The 23,192-nt window shown below is 38.0% G+C and overlaps 1 long non-coding RNA gene across 1 annotated transcript in view; it reads right to left on the bottom strand.

Moving 5' to 3' along the window:
• Positions 1 to 10,803: 10,803 nt before the first annotated feature.
• Positions 10,804 to 23,192, bottom strand: part of LOC133219011 (uncharacterized) — a 55,252-nt gene continuing 42,863 nt past the window's right edge. The window contains exons 3-4 of the long non-coding RNA XR_009727327.1: positions 15,489 to 15,662; positions 10,804 to 11,080 (exon numbers count right to left, since the gene is read on the bottom strand). This is a non-coding gene — a long non-coding RNA (uncharacterized LOC133219011). The remainder of the gene's footprint in view (positions 11,081 to 15,488; positions 15,663 to 23,192) is intronic.

Raw genomic sequence — 23,192 nt, 5'->3', positions numbered from 1 at the left:
TATATATTCCTAAGAAAACCCCATCTGATGGAAGAGATTATATGGGAAAGAGCATCCCAGTGTAAGTTTACACTTTGTACTTTCAGTTGTCCCTAAGACACAAGGATCCAGCACTCACTTCCTCGAGTCTATATAGCTGTGACTCTAGACACCGTAAGTGCTGGGGCTTGTTTCCGCACTCAAGCTGTTATGGAGCTTTGACCTGCACCTTTGAGAGTCAATGTACATAATTTGTGCCCAAAGTGATGACAGATAAGGAAAAGTCACTTCATGGGGAACTCTTTGGACCAGCAGGCTTATGGCGCAGATGGCCTTGACAGCTGCCTCTGTTATATCAGCTTGTCCCTATTTGCCCTATGAGCCTCTCTGTCAGTCCTGGGAGTCAGTGAGCTTCAGCTGTCCTCTCTGAGAAACATCCCATGTCAGAGGTCCCCAGCGAGGCTTGCAAATAATCTCAGCAGGCCATTTCTCACTGTTTTCCTCAGGTAGTGGAATAGGAGCACTTCCTTTCTGTAAATATTGACCCTTTAGGGCCCTTTATGTATCTTCTTTGGGTCCTTACTTTTGCAATCCCTGGGAAATGAAGTTAGTTATCTGTGAAGGGTCGTTGCTTCACAAAAAATAACTACAGCCCAGTGAGGCTATCTCAGTAGTTAATCGCTTGTAATTACCCTTAATTGTTCTGCATTGCTCATGGAAGTAGCCACAGAGGGCGACAAGGCAGTGGCAGTTTTTGTGACTGCTGTGAACTGTGCTGAGGGTAGGACAGGGACCCCCGTTGAAGACATAAGGGTTAGGGTGAGCAACAGAAAAACTACCCAGGCAATGAGAAACTGGGACAGGTTTCTTATTTCATTTTTATGTGCTTTTAGAGATACTGCTTGTTCTATAATGCCAGCCCTAAGGATGGTGATTTAGAGCAATAAGGTGTTGGCACTTTCTGAATATACCAGTTAGTAAAAATGCCAGTTCACACAAATACATATTTGTGAGATTTCAATGCAATAAACACTTATAACACAGACAGCATTATGTGGTATGCAAAAGAAGCCTCTTTACTCTGGGCAACACTTGCCAAAAAATAAAGCAATAATGGCTATGTATTACTTATGATCACTACTGGTGAATTACACTGTCTCCTTTTATATGTGTCATACAGTCATTATTCTGGCAAGATTCCTGTTTGGAAACAATGAGTCTCTTACATAAAAAAGGGGAAAGTGCACTTCCTGTAGAGGCACTTGCTTTCATAAGTTGTTACTAATTAAATATTTACTTTGTTCTCTAAAAGCCCACTTCAGTGTAACTTTGAAAAATAAAATGCCACAACCAGTTATTCCGGTTGAAGAACGTTGTTTCATGGTAAATAAAATTAAATTGTGCCAATAAAATTGACACTTCAATTTCCTAGTGAACAAGAACTATGTAGTCAACTAAAACAGAACAGATAAATATTGCCTTTATGCTCTGGAAAAGGCTATTTTTTTATCAGATGCTAATGGTGGAGGGAACAACACTACATTAGTTGATAAAATATGTGAATGATCACTAATATGCAATCAGAAGTCTATACCAAGCTGATTTAGCCTGCTGAGATTTATTTATTTCTCTCTTTACGTTTAGAGAGAGCACTGCTACAGAGCTGAAGTGTCCCTAAAAGTCTGCCAGAGCTACAAGTGAGAGAAATGAAACTCAGTCAGGAACCACTGCTTCCTTCTTTTCAGGTTTTTAGGAGGGTTATACTACAACAGCATTAAAAATTCATGTGACCAGGACTCACAAGCTGACACTGAGACTGATATAGGTATGAGACAGAAGATTTCTCTCATATGAAATGCCCTTTTCCTTAAGTACAGGGCAGACATCTCCAGCCTCTGTCCTGGTCCCAAGAATCCCATGGTTTGACAACAGATTATTGATTCTCACTGCCCAAGCAATGCTCTCTGGCAGTGCTAGTGTAGGCATATCCAGATTTACTGGACAATTGCATCAAAAGGAGTGTGACCAGCAGATCGAAGGAGGTGATCCTGCCCCTTTATTCTGCTCTTGTGAGACCTCACTTGGAGTATTGTGTGCAGTTCTGGTGTCCTCAACATAAAAAGGACATGGAACTGTTGGAACAAGTCCAGAGGAGGGCCATGAGAATGATCAGGGGACTGGAGCACCTCCCATATAAAGGCAGGCTGAGAAAGTCGGGACTGTTCAGCCTGGAGAAGAGAAGGCTGCGTGGAGACCTCATAGCAGCCTTCCAGTATCTGAAGGGGGCCTATAGGGATGCTGGGGAGGGACTCTTCATTAGGGACTGTAGTGATAGGACAAGGGGTAATGGGTTAAAACTTAAACAGGGGATGTTTAGATTGGATATAAGGAGGAAATTGTTTCCTGTTAGGGTGGTGAGGCACTGGAATAGTTTGCCCAGGGAAGTTGTGAATGCTGCATCCCTGGAAGTGTTCAAGGCCAGATTGGAGGAGGCCTTGGGTGATATGGTTTAGAGCGAGGTGTCCCTGCCCATGGCAGGGGGGTTGGAACTTGATGATCTTAAGGTCCTTTCCAACCCTAACTATTCTATGATTCTATGACTAATTTCTCGCAAACGACCCACTTTCAAAGCACCTAAGACTAAAAGCTAGACACAGACCATAAAATGCTTCACCATTTTAGTGCATCTTAACTTTTTAAACATTGAGATTTTTCGAAGTCACTTCTCCTTGCAGCTTCCTGACAAGTTTGAGATTTTCTTTGCCCCTGGGTAATCAGAATGCCCTGCATCAACCATATTTACCAACAGAATACAAGTGTTCTCCTTTTGTTTTTCTTTTCTCATTCCTGATTGCCCCTCAGAAGTCTAACAGAAAAGAATCAATGCAGGCAAACCTATATAAAACGTTTATGAAAATGAAACATTCATAAGCATTTATGAAAATGAAAGGCCATAACCTTCATACATGAGGTACTGTTTTCCTGCAGTTGGAGCTTATATGCAAAGACAAAAGCTTTGTCCCAGTGCAAGTGAAAAAGACCTTAAGGGAAGGTTGTGAGAAATTCATTTGCTGCTGGTAGTTTTAACCAGAAACTTACTAGCAGCCTCCATAGAGCTGAGATGCCTTACTGATATTCCCATATTTATTTTTTTTTCTGGATATCTTTAAATATCTTCAAAACTTGAAATGCAGTTTAATGCTGTTAAAATGGATATTGTCCCAAGATATACCCTCCTTGCCTCCTGGCTCAGAAGGCAAGAAATAAAATGGTATTTAATCTTTTAGGCCTGAGACTGTTCCATTTATATAGCTAAAACGTTTTTTCTTTTCTTGCATGTTCTGTGACAAATGTACATCATTAATGGGGTGTGGGAATTCTGATCTGTGCTGGATCTCATTAAGAATCTGTGTCAGTAAAGTGGTAGTTATAACCATGGTTTACCTTTCAAGTTATAACAAAACCCCACAAAATTCTTAATAAAAGAAAATTCTAGTATATTTGCCATTAGCAAGCTACCGTTTATAAAGGAGTAATAATGCCTGGAAAAGTAGAAACCTGTTTGACAACTTCAGTTTGCTTTACAGTACTTCATTGTTGTTCATATAAGACAAACAGAATTTTAGACAATCTTCTGTCTCAGCAGACAGGAACAAAGTGAGGCAGAGGTTTTTGCAATGGCTTAGAGGAAGTGTAAAGAAGACAAAAGCACAAGGGAAAACTTCAGGTAGCAATGTAAGTGAACTGAAAGGTTAATTATATCCCCTTTACAGCTTTTTTTTTTTTTTTTAAGTATGTTATATCAGTTTCTGTTTAGTTCCGCTTGAAATACAACATTGCAAACATGTATGCTAAAAGATTAATTTAGGACAAGATGACTTCTAACTTTCCTGCTGATTTGCAGGGCTGAGCACACTATGATCTAATTGAAAAGCAATACTTGATTTAGTACAAGAGCACAATAAACGGTTGTGTGGTTTTTTCCTTTTGTTTTAATCAGAATGTTTTGTTTGAAGATTTACAACAGGGTGAACTGCTGGAATTATCTGAAACTCATCTTTGCTGAGTTTCTGATGGCAAAACTCTTGAAGCTCAGGAAGCTGGTTTGATGGAGGGGGTGTTTCAGTGTAAAATTAGCAGCATGTTCTCATGGGAGCAGATCCTAACTGCAAAAGTGAGAACAGTTTGTGCTGTATTTCATTGGCCGAAGTTGATTCTTCATGCATTTTACTTCAAGTCCAATAGTTCTGGCAAAAACTACATACTTCAGTACTGTGTGTTCAGGTTTCTCTATTCCCAGATACTTGGATATTGTATAGAGGGGAAAGAGTCTCCAATATTCATAAAGTTAGTCTTAAGAGCAAGAAGCTGTTTACTCTGCAGAACTGTGATATAGAGTTTAACTTTCTACACTTTGTAAACAACATGACAAATTGTAAAACAGTCACAAATCATCACAGCTTCATTCCACTTACCATATTATTTTCTTTAAATTTGAGTTCATTCTTTGTCTTCTATATTTACAGGAAATTGCTCAATAAAGTTCCTTATAAAATGAAAAAAAAAACCAAACAAACAAAAAAAACAACAAAACCCCCCAAACCAAAACCAAAACAGAAGCTTTGTAGGATTTTTTCTTTTTTCTTTTTTTCTTTTTAACTGATATATGATAACGGTGTTTGTTTCATAGTGCTGGCAAACTACCTTATCACATGAGCTGCTTGTTGAACGCCATGGTTGTATCAGTCTGCTAGTTTCTGGACAAAACCATACAAGATTCACCAGCCATTCAGGTGAATTGTTATAATCTGTCTTTGCATTTGTGGGGTGTCATAAAGGGTAAGAAAGAAATGAAGCATCTTGTTTCCCTCCTGCTCGGTTAGGGAAAGATGACTTGCAGCAGTGTGTGCAAATTCCCCATCCTCTGTCCCCTGGCTTCAACCAATACAAGGACTTTAAGAAATGACAAAATAGTAACCTAAGAAAAATACCTATAATGAGAGCATATTATTTTCAATCTGACTGGGTTTTTTTTTTCAGAGAATAAAGGTAGTCTATGTTGTTGTTGTTTGTGACTTTCCAGAAACCTGGTGGCTAGAAAGCACATCAACTGAGTTTCTCTACCAAACTGCAGCACTTAGATCAAAGGGCCACTGGCAGATGTGGGATTTTGAGAGTCATCCTCAAAAACTCGGAAACACTGGCTACAGAAATATTTCCCAGGAAACTAAATACCATGCTGGGCATGCACCCTTGCGTTGCTGTTGCTGCTGCTTCATTCTTCTTGTGCTGAAATTCTAGTAAGCTTTCAAGAAGAGATTGCTGCATCTCAGCTGTCCTTTCCTGAAGCTAGTCATGTAGGTAGTATGCTATCCAGTAGTCAGGCTTGTAACAAGAGATACCTCTACTTGAATAGCAAAGCAACCTGGTTTTGTTACAAGCCTGCAGTCCCCTGAGGTAGCCAAATGGTGATTTTTCCAAACAGCTTTCATACAGATGTGGAAAATTGTAAAAAAGAGAGAATACACTTTCTTCAATCATTTTTAGCAGCTGAAGATGAAGAGAGGCTGTTTTGGGAGCTACTTAAAAAGGTACAAATAAGCTTTACTTTCAAAAATCAATGTATCAGCTTCCTGCAATTTGTTAATGGCTTTGTCTTCTAAGGGTAAAAGCACACCTAGCCTTTTAAGCTCCACCATACAAGTAGATGATGGGGTACCCTATGAGCAATCTCTTCATGAGTGAGGACTTGCACCCTCTCTAACATTCTGCAGAAGAATATATTTAATTGTGTTAGCAATCTAAGGAGAAGGAGGTGGAGTTTGTGACCAGTGGGTGCTGGTTCCCTAGATGTTACAGAAAAAAAAAAAGTTTATATACTGAGAACATGCTCAGAGAAGCTCAAACAGAAGAAATAAAGTCTGTTTAGGCAACAGAATCTTGAATTGAAAAGAAAATAAAAATCAAGCCCCAGAATTCAATGTCTGAAGTTCCTGCGAGCAAACCAAGAGCGACATGGGTACAGTGCTGGTGTGCCACAGTTAAAGCAGCATTGATATAGCACAGTGCTAATCAACGCTTCTTGTGGGGAGAAAAAAATAAAACAAAACCCCCCACACCCTCCAAACTCGATGAATAATAAAAATATATTCCAGCCTGCACTTCCCCAGGATTACTGGAATCAGTTTGTCCCCTCAAAAATACTCCTTCCTTTAAGGAGTATTTGATGAATGAAGTTAACCTTGTGTGCTCCTGCAGCTCCTGTCAGGATCATGCTACGCACTGTGCAAACAGAGCAAGAGACAATCTCTTCCCTCAGGGTTTTCCCTGCTCTTTGAAGGTAAAGTGTGGTGATTCGGGTTAGCAAACAAATGAAGAAAAGAAACAGTTAAGGATGATGAGCACTGGATAGCTGTTCATGTATCAGCAAGCTATATGGTAAAACTGATTAAAGGCTACTGAGGCTTTACCTCTTTCATTTGTCTGTAAAATCAGAAGAGATCATGATGGACACCTGGTTTGTCTTCCTTCTATACAAACTCCATTTCGCTCTGCTCCTGCAGTGAAAGGGATTATAGTTTCTTGTGATATTAATTATTGTTGCAGTTGTTAACCCCTAGAATGGGAATACTTTATTTAGTCCTTCCTCAGGGACTTTCTGGGCAAATCTCTTTTTAGACTAAATGTTCAAATTTAAGCACTTGACACCAGTAAAGAGAAGGTTTAAAAACTCTTCCCAGCTTATACCTAACACTGAAAATATTTATGTCTCTAAATTCTTGTAATACTACTAGTATCCAGTGATCATGAGAAGTTCAGTGGTGTCAAGCACCTGTATCAGCCTGCAGATCTGCACAGTCCAAAATTATGTTACCCCTCTGTGCAAATTGGGTTATACAAAAATACTTTTCAAGGAGTGTCCACTGGAAAATGAAACCTCTGGCTTCATTTTTAATGAAGTAGGTCTCCATTGTTAAGAGTATACAAGAGATGGTCTAAGAGGCTGAAAACTTCTTCAAGGAAATTCAGGACAAGTGCTTCAGACATCCCCGGCTAAGCATGTGCTGAGATGGATAATGGGGAACTTTCATTCCTTCTTATTGAAAAGTTTCAGTTTACATGCAATATTTAAGGAGTCATTGAGTCAGAAGACAAAACCTGGGGAGAGAGCAACACTGAAGTCTAATGACCATGCACCCCAGGGAGTGCATAGGAATTTCTTGTTCCAATTTTTTTAACTTTTTTTAAATACCAGAGGATAGAGGTACATAGGAACCAAGAGGGATAGAAATACCATTCTTCCTTATTTCACAGAGCTGTTAAGGATGTGTGCAATCTCTCTCACTTCTCCAGGTCATAAATCTGAAAGTGTGCCATTTAAAGTTGAAGACATCAAGGCTGAGATTGCAGAAATGCTCTCATTTCTCAAATGGCTAACAATCTGGCACTAAGAGTCACTCCTGAGAAGTATCTGGGCCTGAATATAAATTTCTAGCCATGTTTTCTATCCTGCTGGAGCTCTCCAATTATTTAGCAGCTGTAAAAAGGAGAGATGCATACTCTTTCTGCTTTTAAAATAAAGACACACCTCCTTGCTTGGACTAGGCCTTTGGCCTCTATTTTTAATATCAGGAAAGGGGTTTTTCTCCACCTTACTGAATGTGTCTTAAATATATATTTTAAATAAATGTAAGGTTCTTGGACACCATGGCAATAAGCCTACATGAATGATTCACATGAAACGATACTATTAAGCACTGATGAAGAATAGCAACTCTCGGAAGGATATCTCTATCAAATCAAAAGTTAAGTGGAGATCAATCTATTATTGTCCTGGCTAATCTTAGATTAGTACAATACAATAAGCATTGCACAACAAATACAGGATAAAACTTCCTTTAAAACAGTACAGAGTGTGGGTATATGTGCTGCTGTCTAGCCCTGTTGTCTTTGTAAAGAAATCTGAAGACCATGAGAGAATTCCTACCCCTTTGCATTATTTTCCCCAGAGGGAGCAGGAGGCGAGTGAGTGGGTGCAGACAACACAAGAGGAAAACGAGCAGGATATTATCTGGGAGAGAGCTGAGGGCCTGGAATTAATTTCAGTCCTTGACCTGGGTGAGACTAAATCTGTAGATAAAGGTTCACAAGTTTTCCACAGACATTTTAAAAAGAAAATAACTGGGGAAGAGGTTGGGCAGTGGGAACTGTAGAAGAGGAAAGATGAACTTACTTAGTCCTAATTTTATGGCTGTTGGTTTTATGTTTATGCCTGGTGTTCATAGAATTTAAGGCCAGAGGAGGCCTTCAAATTAATCTTTTGGGCCTTTTTCCCTATGTGCAATACTGGATTTTTCCCAATAATTCCAGCTTTAGACCTGCAACTGCTTTGAAGAAAGGACACAGGCTGACTGCCCTGTAAGTGCACTGTTGTGCTGTTTCCAAAGCAGAGTCCTGGCACTTGGTATCTTAGTCCAGGAGAATGGAGTGCCAAATCTCCTGCTGGTTTTGTTCTATATTACTGTATTTTATGCCATCAGTGACATTTCAGGTGAGAGTGAACATTACTTTCTTCTTTTCAAAGGCACCTGTTTTCAGACTGATGATGGCTGGAGAAGCACAGGCTGTTTTTTCCTCACCTGTCCTGCAGATGAGTGGGCAGCCTTTCAAAAAAAACAGGATCACACCATGCAAATAGGTTTCTCACAGCAGGATGGAAAATAGCATTTGAAAGTCAGTGTCTGTAGGCTGTTCTCACAGGTGCAGTAATATTTGCTCCAGCAATGTCAACCCTCACTGTGCAGAAGCCTCCCTTAGCCTGTGCTTCTGAATGGTTTTAAGCTATTACCACATGTCAAGCATATAACAGTTAACGAGTTGTTATAAGCACCACATGCTAAATCCATTCAGCTCTGACAGCTAGGGCAATAAAGGCTATACTTTGGAAGGGAGACTGATGCTGCCTTCTGGTCCTTGCAGCCCTTATTATCGAAATATGCTTATGATAGAAGTATTACATATGCAATTACCAGAAAAAGCATGTCCACAAACTATTTTTTAAAAGCTTTACTTGATTTCTTTTTTATATTACAGGATTGTAAGCATAAGATGGTGCTTAGGCTCTTCAGAAGGTTATTTATTATAGAAATTTGAATAGCTTCTTAAAGCTTTTGAAATAGATTACTCCATGACTGCTATGGTTAGGATAATGTCCTGCAGAAATCAACACTCATGTTTTTCAGTGAGCGTTTCTCCCCAAAGAATGTAAGAATGATAAGGATAAATCCTTCAAAACAAAAGGGAAATCTACATAATTTTCCTACATCACTGAGTTTTCAATAGAAAATATACTTGAAGAATTTAGGTATCTTGGTAGCAAGAACTCTTTGGAAGGCAGCTGTTTAACAGGCAGAATATGTGTAACCATTTTTTGGTAGGTATATGGAAAACTTTCTTATATACTTTTTTTTTCTATGTCATAAAACATTAAAACCTATAATATTTCATACGGTATGACTATTCCTTTCCAATACATAAGATTATGACCAGTGATATTTGAAATTCCAAGTACGTCTATTTACAATGCAGTTCCTTATTCTTTTGGAAAATCATGTCAATCTCTGTTATTTTGGTAAATCAACCTCTTTTCCTTCAACAAAGACAGCTTTTACTTAAATCAGTGAGATGCTTTTATTCTTCTGTAGCAGTAATGAGGTTTTCTGTGTACATTTGTGCATGTGGCCCTCCTCTGGACTTGAATTTTATATTCACTCAGATATCCCACATTTGATTTTTTGCAATCTCTTTGTAGCTGAATGAAGTTTGACAGTTTCAAGACTTAAGGTCTTATGGAAAAAGAAGTATGACAAAAGTAGATATGAGTGGAGGTTTGATCTCCAGGCTGAAGATACAAGGTCAATTTTAATATGCATCTGTCCTGGGTTCAGCAGTAGCAGTCATTTTTCTCCTTCTTGGTAGCTGGTGCACTGCTGTGTTTTGACTTTCAACCTGGGAACAGAGCTGATAACAATGATGTTTTGGTTTGGCAAAGGACTTTGTGAGCCTCATGCTCTGCCAGGGAGGAGGGGAAGCAGGGAGGAAGCAGAGAACAGGACACCTGATCCAAACTGACCAAAGAGGTATTCCATACCACAGCACGTCATGCCCAGGAAGTAACTGGGAGTTACCTGGAAGGTCTGGGAGACTGAAGGGTTGGAGGAGATATCAGTTGGTGCTTGGTTGGGCTGGGGGGCGAGTTATCGGTCAGCTGGTGGTGGTTTGTGTTATATTCTCTTCCCTTGTTATTTCCTTTATCATTACTATTATTGGTGGTAGCAGTAGTGATTTATGTTATATCTTAGTTACTAAACTGTTCTTATCTCAACCCATGGGAGTTGCATTCTTTTCAATACTCCTCTCCGTCCCTCCAGGAGCAGGGAGAGGGCAAGAAGGAGGGGGAGTGAGTGACAAAACTGTCTGTCTGGGTTTAAACCACGACAGCATCCTGAGACCCAAATAGTCAGCATTCTAGGGATTGAAAGAGGTGACCTGAGCCACCATAAAGATGGAATATGCTGTATTTGTTAGCCTTTGCTTATTTGGATCTGACTGAAAAATAAATCTAGTTACACAAAATATATTATTGAAGAAAAAATGGAGCATTTAAGCTTTCTCAGAAGTTATCCAGGATTTTATCTTTGAACATATGCTTCTCAACATCCCAGTATTTCTACCACTAACATATTTTTGCAAATAAGCAATATTGAACAAGAGCTTTCACCGTCAATAAAGAAAAATAAATACCCATTATCAGAATAGAATATAGAATAATAGAATCATAGAATGGTTAGGGTTGGATTCACCCTTATGTAGCAAAACAGCATTCAGATTCATGAAGGCCAGACTCATAATGTTTAAAAATGACACTTTCCAGCCATGATCACTCCACAACTGAGGAAACTGTAGTCTGCAGATGGTTCTCCTAATCCAAGATAAGTGGCATGTTGAGTTTCTTACATTTCAGTTTATGCAAAGGGATCAGTCTCTGGCACCTGAAGGAAAGGGGAAGCCTGGATCCAAGCTGTTCTGTTTCTGGTTAGTTCTGCAAAATCAACAGAAGCCTTGTATTTTCCCATCACAGAGGTGCAGGGACAGTACTACAGAGGTGACTTTTTCAAATATTTTTCACTGCTCTCTCAGTGATGCTGATATTCCAGTTCTAACGTGAGCTGATCATTCGCAGCATTACACTGCACCTGGGTTTGAGGACTGGGAGGGGGTAAGGTGGAAGGGGAAGAAACTTGCAAAATATGCCCATGGCAAAATAAACAAGATACACACTGTTACTCAACAAATAAGAGAAAAAAAGAAAAAGAAAAAGAAAATCTGTTTGGGTGATTTCTGGAGAAAAAAAGGTGCCAAAGGACTCGAGCTGTGTATTGCACTCAGTAAGGGGTGGAAAGAGTGCAGAAGAGTGGCAGAGGATGGGGAGGAACAGCAGGACAGCATTATACTGTCACCATAGTTTCTTTGCCTTCCAAAGGCTACAGACATAGTAAAGTATCTTTGTGCCTGAGCATGTCTCTGCTGTCTCTCTGAGGGTAAAACTACATTACCCCCCTTCCTTGTTTCATTAGGAACCCTGAATAACCCTTTGGTTACTCAGTCATCTCCTCACGCCACCCGTTCCTGCGACCAACTCAGGACTCACCACCAGATTCTTTGAGATGATTTTAGTATGATATCATCACAACTGTTGTGGTATCTGATGTTTTCTTTTTAACCACAAATCCTGGGTCCCTGCCAATCTAAACTTTCAGCTGAGAGGAAAATTTCCCTGTAGTTACAGAGAAAAGCTTAAAAATGTGACCTCAGTAAACCTTGCAGGTTTTGAAACAAGCTGATAAGGACAATTCTGTTGCATGAATTAAAAAAATAAAAAAATAAAAAATATTTTTAAACCAATCATTTCTGAGTGTTTGAGTCATTATTTAGATTGGGTTTTCTTGCCAGTACATATACTTTTACTTTTTTTGAAATTAAAGAGAATTTACTTTTGAGAGTGTGACTTGGTAATAGTACAACGTAATATATACCATATATTATATACAATATATATTTTTGTAAGACTATCATACATTTAACAGTAAAAACTTAACAATATAATACATTTAAAAATAAAAACCTCTCTCATGATATTTCTAAATGGAGGACTGCAACCGTGCTGTTGCAGAAGTAGCTTTGTTGTTAGAATTGCCCAGCAAAGCATATAACAAAGTCCTGTTGTGCAGAGGTTTCCAAAGACCTCATGAGTGACATGAGTGTTTTAAGAAAAATACTCTCATACTGCCCTGCTCACAAGAAGCTATCAATCAAGTGTGTTTACATGAAGAACTTCCTGGTTTATGTGAAGCAGTAGAGAAAGCTGTTCTTAGAGACTATGTCTGTAAGGCTAATAGAAAATTCACCTCAGCAGGAGAAAAACTGCTTCGATTTACCCTAGGAGCAAGGAAAACACTTCTAGAACTCTGATTGCTGTTAGTGAGATGGTTTGAGCTTTTGTATATTACAAAGCACTCCCTTGGGAAGCCAGGTGGGATCATTCACACATAGAGACACAAAACTGTCTGGCTTTCCTGTCCTCCATGACCTGGAGCAATTAAATAACTGGTCTTCTGTTTTCTACCTTCTGGAAAGCATCTGTAACCTTGTCTCCCAGTACACATTTCTAAACTGTACTATATATTCATTAGCTATTGCAGCAATTGTCAACTTCCTCAAACATCACAAGGGCTGTGAGGAATTCACCTGTTCTTATACGAGAGCCAGCTGTCACAGACAATATCCAAAGGAATATTTATATGGCAGCTTCACAGCATTCATTTTTCCTGCATCCTTTCCCTTAAAAATTCAGGAGATGTGATACCTGGAAAGGCTTAAGCAGGCAATAAGGGATCATTTCTTTTCCATGCTGGCTTTAAATATTGTGCTGGCATTTCCCCAGATAAATAAATAAAATTGCATGTGTCAAAGTTAGTGCTCATTTCAATTGATACTAGTGTGTAATATGAGAGAAAAATAATTTATGTTTTAGTTCCAAAGATTATTTTGGACTGGAAAAGGAACAGGGCTCTGTATCTTTAAGATAAGTTCTTGATTGAGGAATTATTCATTCTTTCTGTGGAAAAAGGACACTGATTATGAAATTAATGCCATCTTATGCAACCCAGTCAAGATCACTGAGTTATGCCTTATAAAGGTTTCTTTGTTTTTTTTGTAAAAAAGTGAGTTTTCTTATCCAGTGGTAAGAGCTAGAAATCTGTTCCTCACCAGAAATGTCAGTCCTCAAACCTAACATTTTCTCTGGAAGAAAGCTGGCTGGATGCTGAACCTCCTTAAACTCTGGATAAACGGACCTCAAGGTCAGAGCCTGTAGGGAGAAAGGCAAGACCAGGCAGGAACAGCTCCTCAGGGAGTTACTGTTTCCTTGTCATTTGTTGCAGTACAGCCATACAGGCTCTGGTAAGCAGCTGGTGAGACTGGAACATGTACCAGTGAGTTAAACTCGGGTGCAATTTCAAAACCTTGCCATGATGACTTTGGGCAGAAGGAAATGATAACCTGAGGTGCCATAGCGTGCCTGCTCACACGTGTTCTGGAAGTTGGTGTCTGATTCTGAGGCGACCTCAGTATAACATTTCACACAGGAATGCACTGCTCTTTTTATCTTCCTCCTTGCTGGCTGTGTTATCTTCAGGCTAGCCTCAGTCTTTAGTGAAATACTGCAGCCTACCAGCTCTCAGCGTGTGTTTAAAAGAGAGGCTAGGTCTTCATTATTTGAATAGGTGATTGTGCTTTTCTGTAATCAAAGCTAATAGAAGCAGCACTCTCTTAGGAGAAAGAAAAATGGCCTCATAAGATAGAGAGGCAGTTACTGGCAGATTTTTAAGAGTTCAGGATTCTCTAAACATATGCATCCTCAATAATAATCCACCCTCCTCTTCCTTTGGTTGCCTTGGGTACTTTGAATTCCCTTCTAACTGAGAGGATCTGGAGGAGGACAGTTCTGCAGCACCTTGTAGATGGATCATAAAAATTTTGCAGACTGCAAGTAGGGAATCTTCTCATTCTGCAATTGGTCACAGGAGCCACTTCTTGCATTTTTGACAATCCACTATTTCATTTTCGGACAAATTATTGTCAGAGGTTGTTGCTAACTTATTAGTAAATACTCTGTATGTGTGTATGTGTGTGTTTGTGTCTCAAAGACGCATATTTGCTGTACATATGTACAGAAATTCCCATTTTGTCATAATCTCAGGGTATAATAGTATTTGGCTCTGATATTACCCTCAAGCCTTAATACGTACATTTCAGAGGGGAATTTCAGGCCTTTGTGAGATGGATTCCTAGGAGGCAGGTAGGCCAAAAATTCTACTGTCAGAATAAATAAAGGTGTCCCCAAACCTCCACAATCACTGTTGCATGTGCCATTAGTGTTTCAGCCAAGGTGCAGATACTCTGGATTACCATTTAGCTCTTTCCAAGGACTTTCATTTTTAAAAGTAATTAGACATAAGCTTCAAGAAACCTCTTTTAACTTTATTTTTTGCTTAAGTGATAAAATACAGCAACCAACTTAAATGTTACTAGCCAACTCCTTGGCTAATCTTTGCTTACTGACATTTAGCATATTGTCCTCTCTCATTAAGAACTTCTAGCATCACTCTTCAATTTGTAGCCATCAGGAAAACATTCTGTAAGTTGAGCCATTTCTGTCCTTTTAACATCCCAATTTTTCTGTTGGTGTCTGCTCCTCACTTCTTTTTCCTGTTATAAACAAGTTTTCCTATCTAGAAGCTATCTGTTGTGTACATTTTTATACAGGAGAAAAGTGTTTTGCTGTAGCCATGCTTCTCTGGGTTTCAATGTGTGAAACATATTGAGGAACCATCAAGACCCATTCAAGCATTTAGAAAGAAGCCTAAGGGCTAACAAAAAGAGCTTTTAATGTCAGAGAAATCAGTCCTGGGCCTGTTTTTCTAGTCTTCACAGTTTTTTAAATGCCAGCCTATTACACTTACATGTTGGTAGCTGGATGACGGCCAAAACCATGGGGGGCCATGAGAGCAGATAGACTGTCATATTGTGAGGTGATCAACCAATTTATGTTCTGCCAGTGACTCACTAGTTTCAGAAGATAGTTTCTCTCTTAGATAACGAATAGGTCAGATATGAATCAGGAAAAAGCATTAAAGGCATCATCTTTTAGCAAAAAGCTTTATATTTCATTTGCAATCTGTATTAGAAATGTTTACTTTGGAAAGATGAGGGATAGTGATGCTTGAGCAGACTTCTGGTGCCTGTTGACTTGCCTTCAGCTGACTGAAGCTCAGTGTTATGAATGTATATCCATGTGTATAAATAGAGATGTATATAGATCATCTAATCTATTATATAAATGCAGTCTAATAGAACTATTCCTGCTTTTAAAAGGGACTAAAAATTACTTACCTTAAATTCTGTCTCTCCCTTTATTTTCCTCTGTTTGACTTTCCTTTACCTGTGCTACAGGACTCAGAAGTACAACAGATCCTAGCTGCACCAGTTCCTCAGGAACCTATGGTCATAACCTGTAAAAGCTTTATCATGTCTACAAGAAGAATGATCTAACAGGAGAGGCTCTGTGGACAGAAAAAGACTGTGTAAAGACCTTTGTCTGCACTATAATCTCTTTCCTCTAGACAAATTTAGTTTGACCCCATGAACTGATTGCTAATTAGCAGCTAGAATTTATTGTGATCCCAAAGTGCTTCTTCCAGTTCAGTTTTACCTAAAGGGAACAGAGTTCACGTCTCCTGAGACCTCTGTGATATGCAAACCAAGGTGCAGTGAGTAAGAACAATTGCAAAATTCCCTTGGAAATCATCTTCCTGAGCCAAACTAAGACAATCATGTGCATGTACTCTTAAACGCCTGATCTTAATAGAAGTGTTTGGCCTCTAGAATGATATACACAGCTCTGGTTTGGGTGTCTAGGGGTATCAAGAGATCAGCTGCTTTGCTTTCTTCTCCTAATGTAGGATTAACCATATTTTTTTCTGGTATTTTTCAGCTTGCTTGTAAAGACCTTAAAAAATGGGGACTCTTATCACCTCCCATGTAATGTATTCTAGTTTGTTCACTCTTGGATATTGCTTTACTTTACAGACCCTTCTAATAAAGATTAATCTGCATCTTCCTTTACATTGTTAAGTTCACTGTTTCTTATCCCATCCACCAGACACAAACATTTTAGTAATAACCGTTAGCATCCTTGAAGACACATTGCCTAAAGGGACTTTTATTTGCATATACACGCATACATATACAGGTGTGTATAAATTACATATAAAGCTCAAACAATGAACATAAAATTTGTGAACACTCCCATCCATCCAGTAAACAAGCAAATATGTGGAATATGGGAATTATTTCATTGCTTGTTGAAAATAATTATGTCTCCTAAATTTCAGTTATGTATCAATCATCAGCAAGGGTCTATGATTCCTTGCTGTGTTCCTAAGAAACTGCTCTTAATTTTGCATACCATTTTTTAATAAGTTTTTTGTTGAGAGTCATATTAAAAAAAAATAAATCCAAAACCAACCAAGCACTCCCCTCCCCCCAATAAAACAGTCTAAAAGCCAAAAAAACCCCAAAACACACTCAATTCTTATATTTGTGGCAGGTTTAGGTTTTTTGTTTGTGAGTGGGGGTTTTTGTTGGTTGGTTGGTTGGTTTGTTTTTTAATGTGATCTAGCCTTATTAGATATGATAAACAGAATGGCGTCTCAGGAGGAAGAGTGACAACCTAACTAACTGTTTTTCAAGTTTCTCCATGGCAGTGCTGGGTAATAGTGGGTTTCTAAACATCCTGATCTTTCTAGTGTATTACTCAGAAAATTGCACCACCTGCAGCAACACAGATTGGGGTAGACCGACATTGTGCTGGTTTATATAAATGCAAATCTTGGCATCATTTGTGTGTTTCAGTGGTTGACACAAAACTTGAAGCTGCTTGTGGGATCCATGGGAACAAATGAGCAGAGAACTCGGTGTTCAGACTCTAGCCCTTTGGTTCCTTTACTTCTTACACATGAAATAAAAAGAGGTTTGATATTGTTTTTAATACTTTAGACTGTGGTTTATTAAAATTATTTTTTCATTTACTAAAAGATGATTCAATAGGTCAGCTTATTATTGACCAGATTTAGTATTCTATATTGTTCCTCTAATGGCTTTTAATGCAATTAATTAATTTGTTCTGCTCTCTGCCAGGAAATGAACACAAGGGGTGAAAAATATTCTACTTGAAATTTGACTAATTAAAAGGAAATAATTTAGTGAGGTTATTTGTTTGTCATAGTTTATTATAGGGCAACGAGGGGAAGGCAATCCAAATAATGTCTAGCATATAACGCTTTACTGAAGGGTTTAGTTTCATCCATAATCCCTGTATTATTTCTATGCTATTATGTGTAACCAGTCCAACTATAGCAATTTCCCAACTGACTTCATTTTTATTTAACTGAATTGCAGACAACGCCATGAGCTGTGTATTTCTCAAAACAAATATGAATTTTGTTTAATACCATGCCTTACAGAGTTAAGCCGCTTCACAGATGGCTAAATAACTGGCTAAACCTGCATTATAATTCTGTGCCAAGTGATAACATTAGTAAGAGGAAACACAGTAAGTTTGCAGCTGATAATAATTACAGCAGCTAGGAGACCAAGTGTTTCCTCCTTTCATTGCTGTTACAAATCTAATACTCTTTTAACCTTGCGCATGGATGTAAACATAATGGCATGAGAGAATGTTGTTTTGTGTTGCTCTGTTATACTGTAAGCTTTAAATTTCTGGTATGAAGAAACCAATTGAGGTAGAAAGGCAAATTCAAGTTCAAAAATAAAAAAAAATATATTAGGATATATAATAAAAGTATATACTTCACCTCCTCTGGCAAGGTATTACTGTCAGAAACAAAACCATCTGGTTGTTCTACAAAGTGATTATTAGAATAAGCATAGGTATAAATATGAAAGTAACTAGTTCAGGAGTGACTAATAGTGATTATTTTACTTTAGTGTTGCTGTACACATTGCAATTCTTTATAACTTCAGCTGCTGCATCTTACCAGTTTCATTAGAACTGCTAGACTGAATTCCGCTATGAATGGTCTCCTGAATTATGATATCTTTAGAAATCTTTCATAATTTAAATCACTTTGCCTTCACTAGCATCACTTCAACAATCTGCATGCTGAAATGCTGCATATACTTATGGATGTAGCAATTTTCATGAAGTTTTTGTTTTGGTTTTGGTCATGTAAAAAATAAGAGAATTTGACTGACTTCTGAAGCATAGTCTCCTTTCTGTATCAAAATCTCAAATATGTCCCTTTATTTCTCCATTGGATATACAAAATAATCTGGGTATCCCTGGTACAGAACCATAATTTTTCATATACCAAAAGGTCATATGCTATACCTTTACCAATTTTTAACCTCCACATGAAGTCACATGTTGGTATTTCTAGTAATTTATTTTCCAACCAAGTTTAGAAATATGAAACTGAACCAAAAATTCCAAACCCTTTTTGGCTGGACAGGTGCCACTTCTGAGAACACAGTCAGGGAAACTAATTGCCATCCTATGTTTGAACTGTTTTATATCAGACATTAAAATGAGTTTGATAAAATCATCAGAAAGCCTGAAATATTCATAGCAGCTTCAGTTTTGTTGTGCCTTCCTTTGAAAATCCACTGTTCCTTATCATCCCTGCTTTAGCGGAGAAGCTCTGAAGTGTGATTCTTCATGCACTGTCTTGTCTAGAAGACCTTACCCATATAATTATAAAGGTAATTCAAGGAAAGCTAGTAATGCAAATTGTCTTTTGTTGTCAAAAGAACAATATGTATCCAATTTCCTTTTTCTAGCATGGATTATCTGCCACTTTTTTAAACCTTCAACCAGTAGATACCTCCAAAGGAGGCTATGATGGAGGCAAGATGACATGCAAGTTTCAAAAGCAGACACCCCTTATTTCAGAGAAGAAAAATTAACCTATTATTATATTCTTTCATCATGCGAAGGATGGACCATGAACACTGAATCTTGGGGTAACTTTCTTTTACCCTCTCATACTCTACCTGCCATTGCTTGGAATTTAGTAGCTCAATCAAACAACACCCCTTCAAGTGACCACAAAATTCTCATACAAACGTAGTTTAACATTTTTTTCTGTCTTGTAAATATTCTGGAAGCATTAGCTTGTTTGCTAGCTGACTGCAACAGTACGTTTCCAGACAAATGACTGGATTCTGTCCTTTGACTAAAGCAAGTCCATGAGCTCAGCCTAAACAGAGAAGAGCAGAAAGATTTTTCCCATCCCAATTACTGCTTCTTGGTCTAGTCAACAGCACTTTAGTGTCTCATCCACCTGTTCTTTCTGGCTTTGGGAGATGAAGTAATATATATGCATGGAAGAAGTTTTGACTGCACATTAATTGTGGCCTGACAGACTTTGGCTATTTCTGCTGAGCAGTCCTTGATGTTTTAAGTGTTAAAACGTTCCATATAATTTTCAGTATTAAATGACGAATTTTAAAATTGTAACAGAAAATATGATTAAATATGGTATGTAGAAGCAAGTGAGATTGGAATGGAAACATGGGGAAAATAACATCAGGGAGTCATCGAAGTCAGAGATGGGGAAAAATGCATTAGGTCTTTTTCTCAGTAGGGCGCAGCATGAGACCCTATCACAAAGCCTATCCAGTGCAAGGGGAGACTGCACTTAGACTTCAACAGATTCACGTTTGAACTGATTGCAAAAACAGTAATGCGCATAGGAGTAGATCTTCAGCATGCTTCCCAATATAGATACTAGTGTCAGCCCATAAATACTTGCTTAATCAATGATTCAGTTTGTGTACCATATCTGCTTGCCTCACTGCCGACGGTCATCTGCTAGTGCAATTCAGGAGCAAAAAGGAAGAGGACTTTTTATTTGAAAGTAGAAGAAAAATTGTTTGGGGCTCAGGTGGCAACAGTATCACTTTGGACAGGTCTGACTTGACTCTAGTTTTGAGACACTGCTTAAGGAATATTTTATTGATCTAGCAAAGAATATTCTGTTTTTAAAATGTGACTTTGCTGGTTACATGAACAAGTGAATGCTTTAATAGGGAGGATACGGATTTTTAGGGTTTATAAGAAGTGTTAGCTGCTAAGTGAAAACAGCTTTGAGTAAATTCAAGGCAATTTGAAGGAATTTATTAACCTTTCCGGATATGTTCCTACCAATGGAAGTGGGGTTTCCTACTACACATTTACCACAGGTATGTGTAGGCTTACATAAATAGGATGGATAAACATCCAAATACTGTACCTTAGTTTGTTTCACATGTGTATAGTGCAACTGATTGAAAGACCAGAGACATAAATTTCAAGATCACTTTTGAAATTTTGATTAGTCTCCATATTACATTAGGAAGTTCTGTCTCACCCCCTGCCTTCTGAAACTGAAAACAATTAAGAGGGGAAAGATACCAAGAGGTATGGGGGGCTACCTATCACGTAAGCCCAGACTCATACAGCTCAGAAATGCAAACACCTATTCTATCATGGAATTATTTCCTGAAACCCTGTGGCTGAGGTCATGCAAGAAACAGTATTTCTGAACAATATAGTGCTCTGGTATTATTTATCTAATCTAATTTATCTGGGAATTTAACTATTTGTTTCTCAATAACATTTGTACCTAGAGGTATGGAACTTGGTGTTTATGCAAGGCAGCTACACCCAGGTAAGAAACAAAAAAAGAGCAAAATGAAATGAAGATGCAGCATATTTTCTCATTACCCATATTTTGCAAGAAAATAAATCTAACCTTTGAAGCGTTTTCTTGGATTGTGCTACTGACCTCTAAGAGACAAAGCAACATTCTTTTCCCTTTTGTCATGACTGTTCAAAGTCTTCTACCCAAACAGAGCTAGTGTTGCCACTCTGTTAATATATATGCTAGGCCACATCCAGGCAGCTGTCACCAGTCTGAAAACTAACACAGACCTAATTAACACCGTAATGGGTTTTCCACTCTTTTACTCTCTGAGTGACAGTTTAATAAGGAGCTCACAGTGATCCTATAAATCAGAACCAACCCTCATCTTAACAAGGTACAGCTAAAGTGTTCAAAAAATTAATTCTAAGGATTTCAGTATGTAATATTTCCAGTGGATAAACATCATTTGTTTACGCTACCTTATTTTATTATCTATATTTGACTATCATGCCATGGTTGTGTGCTGGTTTAAGAAAGATGCAAGTATTTACGAAAGGAATGTTAAGTAGAAAGAGTTATAACTCTACAGTTTATAAAATTGTCTAATAACAGGAAAATGTTCCACAAAAATAGTTTTGCACAGAAGACAGCTATAGAATCGGAAGCCTTTAGACCATCAGTAATCCTCAATTTGACCTCAATTTAGTACTTAATACGTAAATTTAATATCTGTAAAACAGCTCCATTGGAATTAATTGGATCCCTGTGCTTCAAATGAAATAACTTGAAAGTAAGCCACTGAGCACATGCTTGTTGACTTTTAATAAGGTCCATTTATGCTTTTGGGCGAATTAGGAACTGATCCAATAAAGCAATTGTGAGCATACTTTGAAGTAGAGCAGGTGTTTAAAAACCTCATTGAATTTGGATTTTAAGGACACACAGGATTAAAAATTATAGTTTGCTTTTAATGCAGATTGAAATTATAATTCCTCAGTACTTTAATTCCAGGATAGAAAAATGCCACACTTTTCTCAGGCCTTTGAATCCTTGTTATGTTTTCTTTTTATTTGTCTTTAATGGATAAGATGCTGAAATGGGGTTTGATATGGAACATAAGCCAAAGTAAATCAGTCTGTCTAGTTCCCATTCCAAGACCTCTAAAGTAATTGAAAGATGTGACCAAAAGGATGCATGGTAAGGTAGGAGAAAACTTAAATACTTTTTAAAACTAAGATCTGAACAGGATTTATTAAGATTAATAAATTCCTTGTTTTTATGAAGATGTCTCTGCTTATATATAGCTAAGATAGTTTTCTCTTTATTTCCATAACAGGGAATACTTGAATTATTTTTGAGGTTGCTGCAGTCCCTAAATTGTTTTCATGGATTTGCCTGTTGTGCCCAGAAGCATTTAAATCTACAGATTATAGGCAGTTTAGCTGTCACTTGTAGTTCTAGAAATCAAAGAAACACTCTTTTATCTGTTGCTACTTAGCCTCCTTAAGAGACAAAATCACCCTGAGTTCAATACTCGGGTAGAGCAGGCATGCACACTTATACCCACAGAAGTTCATTGTGCTGAACAAGTAGAGACAAAATGACAGTACGGGGAAAGCAAATAAATTGAGTAGAATTAAGTTTATTGTGAAAGCATATGAGAATTACATGGGGGATTATTATCATTATTATTATTACCTTTATAGATAAATGCAGAGTGTCTCAGAAGATAGAGTTCTCAGCTATAGCTGATACTCATAACTGGCACTAAAATACAAATGAAGAGAAACTGAAATATAAGAGATTAAAGTGGCAAAGTCTCACAAAATACAGAATTAGCCAGTTAATATTCTTGATCACAAATGTTTGTTGCAATTGTAAGCCAGAGCACGTGATGTCATTCTGACCCTTTAAAACCCTTAAATGAGCAATCATCAGTAGAAATGTTTAATAACAGAAACAACTCATGAAAAATGGACATAGAGAGACACTGAGCACCCTGCAAGTTCTTCCAATTAGTAACAAAACTGTAGGGCATTTATAAGGGAGAAATTCTACATATTATTTCAACCAACAGCAAAGAGCTCTGAGGCCATCAACTTGAAAGATATCTTGGGTATGAGTGAACATGACATTGTAATTTCATGACCTTTCAAACAGAGTGCACAAATACGGGCAGAAATGAAAACCATGGTTTTCAGAAAGTAAGACTTCAGTGAAATCAGAGAATTGGAAGGAAAGTTCATTTCAAATGGCTTCTCTGAGGAGAAGGTGAAAAGAGGACTGAGAAACTGTAATTACGATGAAATATCTAGTTGACATTTTAAACACAGAGAAGAACTGCATAGAAAATGGACATCAGGTCAAATTACTGAGGATGGGTGC

The sequence above is a fragment of the Neopsephotus bourkii genome, unplaced genomic scaffold, assembly GCF_033783945.1.
Source record: "Neopsephotus bourkii isolate Nb327-2 ecotype Australia unplaced genomic scaffold, CSIRO-AGI_Nbou_v1 NB_1292, whole genome shotgun sequence".
Lineage (NCBI taxonomy): Eukaryota > Metazoa > Chordata > Aves > Psittaciformes > Psittacidae > Neopsephotus > Neopsephotus bourkii.
Note: the sequence above shows the minus strand (reverse complement) of the source record. Positions and strands in the feature narration are given on the sequence as shown.